The 9,409-nt window shown below is 34.7% G+C and overlaps 2 long non-coding RNA genes across 2 annotated transcripts; both read left to right on the top strand.

Annotated features, from left to right (window-relative positions):
• Positions 1-1,593: 1,593 nt before the first annotated feature.
• LOC149555579 (uncharacterized) lies at positions 1,594-2,354 on the top strand. The gene is made up of 2 exons (XR_016364517.1): positions 1,594-1,819; positions 2,304-2,354. It is a non-coding gene; the product is annotated as an uncharacterized LOC149555579 (long non-coding RNA).
• Positions 2,355-7,055: 4,701 nt separating this feature from the next.
• Positions 7,056-7,523, top strand: LOC149555578 (uncharacterized). The gene is made up of 3 exons (XR_016364519.1): positions 7,056-7,123; positions 7,199-7,273; positions 7,371-7,523. It is a non-coding gene; the product is annotated as an uncharacterized LOC149555578 (long non-coding RNA).
• The last annotated feature ends 1,886 nt before the right edge of the window (positions 7,524-9,409 follow it).

The following is a 9,409-nucleotide window of genomic DNA, read 5'->3' as shown; positions in this document are numbered from 1 at the left end:
CCCCTGCACCATTGTACCACTTCACTAGATGTGCTTCCTACATCGGCCTTGTTTTTATCTTAACAATTACATCTCAAGCAGTAGTTGTTAATGTCTGATGTGAATCATTCTCTAGTTGAGCATCAGAAATATTAACTACAAATGCCTGTTGAGAATTTTGATCCAAGTTTGTGGATGTTTGATTTAAATTTTCTATCGTTTCTTCAGAGGGCAAGACAAATTCCAGCTGTCCCTATCTAACTATTTCATTTCTTCAATATGCCCTATGGATGACCATTTCATTTCTTCAATATACCCTATGGATGTCCCTATCTAACTATATATCTTTTAATTGCATACAATAACTAATTTATGTGCTTTTTCATGACTATGTTTGACTCATATAATTGTGATCTCTCTAGCACTATGATGTCGTTTAATATGTCTTGCTAAAGCTTGTAAATTTTGTTCCTTTTGCCATGTCATGTAATATGTCTTGCCTTATAGCTTATATGTTTTGAAATTGCTTTTAGTGGCTTAATGTTGTAAGGTCTCTTGAAATAAGACCTTCAGGCGGTTGGTCAAAGTTTTACAAATAATCTTATCCACAAATTTGCCTAGAGCAATTGACTGAATGTTATAAAAGGTGATTGGGTTAAATGTCTTAGGAATAAAGTCAAAGAAAGTATTTTTAAAATATTAAAGTATTTAGCTAGGTTAAGAAGATTTGTGTACTTTCGACAGTTTTGCTTAGTTTGTGAAAGTTGTAGACTGAAGTTTTCGTAGCCCGATTTTTGCTTCCTGCGAAGAACAATCATGTCAGATAATATAAGTGAAGAACAAAATAGGGAGAGAATCGATAGATTGTGGTCTAACTTGAAAAGAAAAGGTGATGGAAAATGTTATTGTCCTTGCAAAATTTGTAAGGGCTTAAATCGTAGAAGACTGCTAATCAAAACAGTTAAGAGACATTAACATGTGAAGGTGTATCTTCATTGGTTAAAAAAGCTCATCGTAATGGAGATTCCAATGTTACGCAAAGGGAAATAGATTGAGCATGTGGTTTAAGAGATTTCCAGGTACATAAAAATTTATTAATCACTCGTATGTTTATCAACTCATGATACAATAATTTTGACATGTTTCACATATTATTGCAGGTTAAACACCACAAGGCTATGTTCTGTAATGGTAAAAAAATTTGTATCAAAGTGTTGGATGACACGAAGAAAACTTGTGATTTAGGAATAACTGTAGTCTTTCAAGTGACTAATATTTCATCTAGAAACAACTTACATCCTCGAGAGTCTGAAAATTGATACTATGGCATTTTGGATGATATACTTGAGTGTGACTTTAGTTCCTTCAAATTAGTACTCTTCGTTGTCAAATGGTACAGGCTACGACTTAATCCAAATGATCCTGATAGAACTGTTATTGAACATGATAATGGATTTACAATGGTTAATACAAGGTCGTTTGAGCTAGTTGGGGATGAGCCCTATGTTCTTCCAAGCCAATGTGAGCAGGTATTTTACTCAGAGGTTCCACATAAATCGGGTTGGTCATTTGTTGTTAGACATGAACTGAGAGGAAGGCCAATAAAGTATAATGCGATGGAAGAAGAAGATACCGAAGAAATAGAAGATGATGTAGATGCTGCTAATGATGATGATGATGAAGATGATGCTGATGTTGATGATGATGATGTTGATGATGAAGACAATGACGACAACAACGATGACGATGATGGCGAGGATGATGATGATGATGACGATGATGATGATGATGAGGATGATGATGATGATGACAACAAGGATGATGATGATGAAATTTAGAGGTATGCCATCAATCCTTAATCTATTTAATATTCATTTCTTGATGGAAATATATTTGTCTTATATGGTTACATAGTTTATTCATTATCTATTTAAAAGCTACAAGTTTCAACTACAAATAGAATACTGCTAATCTAAATTAACTATTAATCTAAATTAATTAAATAAAACTATTTAAAACACATATTGATGCGTGAATGTATTGAGCCTTATTTTCTTTTAGGTCAAAAGCATTTGTAAGTGTTTAGTTTAGAAAAGGGAATTCATTAAATATCTATAAAAGGGAGTTGTACCTAGAATAAAATTCATAGGGAAAACATAATATAAGTGCTTAGCCCTTCACTAGGCCTACTTCCCTAGTAGGCTTATAATGTGAGCCTGATTTAAGTGTTATATTGTGTACCTTTTAATGTTTTTAATTTTTATGTGATGCTTATGATGGATGTGATTATGATTATGCTCACGATAATTGAATTACATTTGTAGGAAACTGAACCTCTTTTAGGAGCATCCCGTACAGTCTCATAGATCGACAGGTATAAGTCAATACTCCTTATAGATAGTCTATTTAATACACTTATCAATAGTAGGATTGATGTCTTCTAAGATCTCTCCCATTTGCAGGTACCAGTGAATAGGTATTTGTCAGAAGTGTCTTCCTCGAGTGAGGGAAATATAGGAATAGAAGAGGAAAGTGTGACATGTAGTTTATCTAGAACAGGGAGATTAACTAGAGGTCAAAGGACTAGAAGGAAATTCAATAAACGCATGAAATTTTTCCTTACTCAAGGGGGATCATGTTCTTATGATGATGAGATGGAAGGCGACATCGAGGTGCCCTTGAGGTACCAACATCTACAGAAACATTGGGTACCCAAGGAACTTCCTCCAATAAACACTGATTTTTGTGTTAACGAGAGGATATATCGCATAGCACCATCATCATTACATGGTTTGGGCCTATTTTCTATGGACAACATAAAGGTGTCTTACAACAAAGTTTCTGAATTGATGGAGTATGTTGGACCATGTTACGATTACAAAAGTTGGATGCATATTGTTCAATATAAAAATTATGCATAGGTATGCCCTCTCGGCAAATTATATACAACAGCAAGACAATAATCAAAGTAAAAGTGTGACTATATACATTGATGGAAGGCCAAAAGCAACATGGAATATTACTATAAAGCAACCCAATTGCATATTTGAGGTCCGTGAGGGAAATCATGTATTCATCTATGCGATAAAATCAATACGTGTAGGGGAAGAGCTTCTTATTAATTACAATTTGAACCGCATAGATACAAACGAGGCTAATATTATGGGGGTGGTACATACTATTAAACCAACTTCTAATCAATGACTCCAACATACCATTTAGTCAATAAATTTTTGGCTAACATTTTTATACTTGACCTTTGACATAGGGGCACAATATGGAGCAACTACCCGGAGGGGATGCTGGCGATGTTCCTGGCTCATCTACACATGAGCAGGTAAAACTCATTGTAATTGTACAAACTAGATAGAAGAAAAATGTTATTTTTTTAATGTTGTTTTCTTCATTATTTTGGAGTAATTTTGATAATACTAATACTATTGTTGTCACAAAGGGCCAATGGTCAGAGGGAGGGAAAGGAACCTGCAGTCCCTTAGCAACCCCCCTTGAGGAGGACCCTTTCTATATTGATTTAGCAGAGATCGATAACCCGATTGGTTCGATTGAAAAGGTGCTAAAGAAAATTGGCAGAGAAATTATACGTTTGGCAACCATAAAGCCTACTACTCAGGAAATAAAAGATAGGGGATCTAAATTGTTGCACACCTCTGAAACCTTAAAAGTAAATATTAATGAAATTTTTAATTATAACAAGAGTTCAATAATGGTTTTTATGTTATACTATTTTATGGCATTAATTAAAATATGGATGCATTGTCTTTACAGAGTTTTTTGCATGATTTCGAGCCCCATTCCCATGATGAGGGTGCTGCAGGTGGTTCAGGTAGATCGCATGTTCCATTCCCCACTTGTGTTTTCCACTGAATATATATATATATATATATAGGAATGATCATAATAATTGACGATACATGTTCGAACAATCCTTTTTTTTAATGCTCTAAAAATCTTGTCCATGCTAGTCCACACATTCTATATTTATGCATGCTCTAACAATTTTAATCTTCAGCTTCAGATCAATTGTATATTATGATGACGTCGCCTCCATCCCGGACAACCACAAATCTCTTTCCGACTGCTGAGTCGACAACATGCAGCTTACAGGCATCAACTGTTGCATCATCTACTGGTACACAAATCCCTCTTTTTCTCTCTTTTGTTATGTGTTTAAGTGTTGTGTTTATGATGTAGATTGTAATGACCCCCCTTTGGTAGTCACTCAACGTTTAAAATTTTGCACAATTTTATGATTCCAAACCATAAGAACTCGACTCCATTCATAGCTTGGATATACAAGGTTATGTTATAGGTCAAACTTCAATTAGCTGTCTTTAGTTATGAAAGATTCTAATATTGAAGATCATCTTCTCTTGTAGTATATTATCACAATTATATTCTGATGCAGAATATAATGGCTCAAACACTTTTAAACAAACCCTCTCAGATGTTTTCAAGTAGTATTTAGTCATTCCAACCCTCAGATCATCATATTCACCATGTGGTGCCTTGCAAATGCACCTTCACTGTTTGGTTCAACAGTCACCCTGCCGTTCCTTTCTTTGTTCACTGTCACCTGCATCTAAATCATGTTAAAGTCGTCATATTTACAAGCCTTAGTACCTCTCCCACAAGTTACATTTTAATCACAGAAAGTGGGAGAGGCACATTTTCCCAAATTACTTCAAAACAGTGACAGACTGTCACGTTTCCTGTGACAACAGAGATCTATAAAGTAGTTTTGCTTAAGAATAACATACAAAACCCTTGCACAAAGTTAACCAAACATGACAATCTCTTCAAGAAGCAAAATAGTAACTTTTGAATGGCAAGAACCTTATTGAGTTACCAGTCTCAATCTTGCAAATTAGAAAACTGTCCCTATGACAGTAAAGTGCAGAATTCTTTTATTTATATCTTTTCTTCGTACACACACACCCCTTTTCTCGACTACAACACTTGTGTCTTATAAAGACCTTTCTTTTCAAGCCTTTTTCCCATCTAACTGACTCATCAAACTGAACAAAGACTCCTTGGACACCAACTGCCCTTCATAACTGTCTTATGACAGCAACAAACAGTTTTTTTTTTTTTACAACTTTTTAACATCAATTATCATTTGTTCTTTTATACTTCGTGACAAAGACTTATGAAACTTATGAAACTTTTTGCAGTAGGAGCTGCAACATCATTTCCAGGATGTTCCTATGTTCCTAGTACAAGAACGGTGAAGGATGTCATATTGATCGTCAACGACGATGAAGGCATTCCATTAAAAGTAGCCAAAGTTCCAGGTACTTTAAAGTTATTATTATTCTATAGTGATATAATAGTAATTTAGTTTTTGATCACTCTTCATCGACTAATGATCACATGATTGTTTTGTAGGGAATAATGTTTTTTGGAGAAAACTTGGTGATGAGTGTTTGTGAATATTCGGGCCCACCCCGTGTACCTGGTGGAACATCATATCCTAACTAAAACCCCAAACCACTATTTTGATTTCAAATCATTGCTAGAATAGTTTTCCTTTTCATCCATTTCTTGAACTATATTAAAGGTAGCTTCACTTCATTTATGAGTCTAACATGTTTTTTTTTTACTTAAAAGGTGGAATAACCAAGACAAACCGTTGAAGGATGATCTTATAGAGAGCATGACCCAACTCTTTGGACCTCGTGCATTCGAGAGAAACAATCTCCTTGAAAAATTTGGTTTATGTTTGAAGTATATTAGGGACTAGTATAGAAAAAATTTACAGGATAACCCCAAGTACGAGCGTCCGCCGTATGTTCCTGAGCCTGAGTGGCAGGCTTTGATTTTGGATGGAAAGTATAAAGCTAACAAGAAAAATAATATTACACCAGTAGAGAGTACATCAAGGTATGCGATACTATTGAGAATGTAATTATGTACTAATTAACCTCTATATTTATACTATCTAACATATTTCAAACTTTCCATAGATTGCCTGACACATCAAAGGCAACAAAGGCAAGACTAGAAAAGCACGAGACACACAAGCTCGACTCTGGTGGTTTTTCAAAACTTCAAGCACGAGTTGTAAGTATTAGTAAATGAAAAATTGTATCAAAATTTTTATATAATGTGATGGGAAATGATAGGATAGACTAGCTTGTCTATGCTCCTGATCCTCAACTTGGATTTCAATGTTCCTCCACACCAATATATGATGCAGAGTAACACGCTTTGGAAGCACCAACAAACTCCTAGCACCTTGGAACAACTAAGCAATTCAAGTTATCACCCCAATCCTTTGTTCTCCACAAGAACATTCAAGGCTTGATTCACCTTCAAACAAGGAACTAATCTGCTATTACAACTGCTCCTTTAATTCATGGACCCAACTCATCACATAACACTGCATACTAGTTACTTCTCCCTTGTACCATTCAAGGCCTCATACACCCAACCTTGACACCAAGTGTTTTGGAAAACTCCAACCCTCTAACATAAATGGAAACCAAAACAAACATCAACACAACCCAAAACAAATCAGGTCTAAGGCAAACTTGTTGTTACCAGTCACAGGGTAGATTGCAACACTTCACCTTTATTCTACACACCCAACCAAGAGTGCAATTGGATCCTCTAGGACTCCCAAACACCAAAGACAATTTAGAACAACTCCAACATGACCAAAATAAGGTGTGACAAGGGTTGGAAACCCTGCTAACTATTTACCATTTCCTTTTGATATTTTAACTACCCTCCATTGGTTGATGAAACAATGCAAGTAAAATTCACCATACCTCGCAAAAATGCAGGGCTCAGAGTTCAAGAGATGCCTCACAGAAGAGGATAAGAGAATTGGCTTCCAACAAGGCTATAAAGCAGTGGCTGAATGGCTATGAGCTAAAATTAGTTTGAAAGGTTCTAATAATGATGCATCCGAGCCACAGGTAAATAAGCTAAATGAAATTTATTTCAAATTGAATACTTTACCAATTAGTCTATTTGATGTTAACTTCCAATATAAAGTGAGTATATTTGTTTTAAGCAAGCAATGATAAAAATGCGTAGGATGTTGGAATGCAGCCTGACAATCCTTCTACACAATCTGTGGATGCCGAAGGTTCGCATGATGTGCATCCCAGTGGTGGAGGTATACATTTGCTATTAAATTTTTTATATGTAATTGCAATTGGTGTTTGGATTAATATAACATTTTGTATAGCAGCTGTAGAGTATCGAGGGGTCAATGTTCATGAGCATGTTGACGTTGAGTCTAGACAAAATGATGTGGTCAGATCAGGTAAAGAGTGCCACAGTTATGTTATTTAAAATAATTAAATACTTGTAACAATTATAATAAATTATTATTAATTTAACTCTTTTATTTGTTATTGCAGAGGACCCCCCTTTGCAACAGCATAGGAATTTGAGATCATCAAGAACAGAAAATAGAACAACTGATGAGGGGGGAATTGATGATGACACTGATGCTCCTCTTAGAGCTTACATAGAAAAAAGAAATAGAAAGAAAAAAAAGAAATGATTGTCATCTACATACCTTAATTGATAATGACTGAATTTTATATCTCAATGAATTTAATTATGTGCTAATGAATGTTCATGAATTATGTGTTAATGCAGAATATTGATGAATGTTGCATGTTAACGAATCTAATGTGTTAATGAATGTTATCATGTGATATTGATTGAATGTTATCATGTGATATTGATTGAATGTTACATTTTATTAATGGTTGAAAGAATGAATTAATGTTAGATGTTAATGGGGAATGTAGAGTGATGTTAGGGGGAGGGGGGTGGGGCCAAATGAGTTTCCACCTTCATGTGGTTGGCCCTGTTTAGTAGAGAATATTAAACTATTCTAGAAACAAAGTGAAGCTCAATAAGATACTAAATATTTCTCTATTTTGTCCTATGTTTAGATTGTTGTCCTATGCATCTAAGGCTTCATGCTGTGAACTATCATGAAGTTCTAAACTTGTAGCTTTTTTATTGCATCCTTGGATCTCAGCACTGTCTTGGGACTGTGTTATATGAATATGCCGCTGCTTGGAAGAGGTTATTTTAAGCAAAGGGAATTAGGATTTGATCATATTAGATAGCTTTCCTGACAAATATATCTAACTCTTGGGCTTCAAATCAATTGTATCCATGAGTTCATGGTCAGATGCAAAGCTTACCTCCAAGTTCCAAATCTTCCCACCCATACTCTCTGAAATTTATATCAAATGGGCCCTCTGTCAGTTCACTAAGCATAGCTGCTGCTTGTGCCAAGAGAGTCTGAGATATTGCAATATGGAACTGGTTCCCATAATCTTTGCTAAGTTGAAACACAGTAAACTCTAGCTAGGTTCATGGAGAACATTATAATGTTACTGCACACCTATTTTCTTAAATATGTACCCTACTTGTGGAATGCCTTGAAATAGGACAAACTCCATTTTCTAAGCTGAAAGGCACATGTATGCTTATACATAGCTAAACGAATAGACATATATTATGAGAACGAGATTGGTGCATGAGAGTTCAGATAATAAACATCTTGTGTTTATTTTTACGTGGTAGAATTATGAATTACCATCAGACAAAGAATCTACAAATTGTTCAACTTTTATAAGTACAAATATTATATTCATATTCATTGTTAAGATTTAATAAATAACAATTTTTTGGTCACGAGACAACCAACTTCGTTGCTAGATACTTGCATTTCAACAGATTACATGCTTCAGTGAGAATAAAACAAATATAGAAGAATAATGAACTGTGGTGGATGATTGAATAGAGTCCAATTTCTTGGAGAGTTTAGAGTGACAAATTAAAAGTCAAATTATAATGAACAAATGTTGAAGTTTAGATTATGCTGCACTAGGTCCCATACCCAGACCAGGTCTAATTCGTACAGTTTGTAGGCCTTCCCCGAGTCTGTAATAGATGTATCTAGAATAATTTGGTTAGGACACCCGTGCCCTTGCCATATCAAGGCTGAAGCTAGATCCCCACAACCAATCTTGGAAATAAACCAGTATGAAAAATTACAAAAAAAGAATAAAATACTGATATGTATATATCTTTAGAAGTTTTATATAATTATTGAGTGTTGGAAGTAGTTTGACCACTAATGATTTCTTTGTTTTATACATATGCCATAAGTATTAAACCTTTATAACTTTTGATTTAATATTTGGCATTGAATTATTGATTCTGTTTCATGGTTAATTTAGCTTGTTTTGTGCAAAATGTGGCTATTTCTAATTTTTATTTATTTATAATGTACTTTTAGCATGACTGCTGAAATGTTACATAGCTGGCTATTAATGACAAGTGTATTTTGATTCACTTTTTTTCAGCGGAATGCCAAAATGCAAACTTGGACTCAATGACAGGGTGCTAATAGAAGCTCAAGGCAAAGCGT

Source organism: Cupressus sempervirens, chromosome 5, assembly GCF_028749045.1.
Source record: "Cupressus sempervirens isolate cs-2001-9-10 chromosome 5, ASM2874904v1, whole genome shotgun sequence".
NCBI classification, from domain to species: domain Eukaryota; kingdom Viridiplantae; phylum Streptophyta; class Pinopsida; order Cupressales; family Cupressaceae; genus Cupressus; species Cupressus sempervirens.
This window is presented reverse-complemented; position numbering and strand designations above follow the sequence as displayed.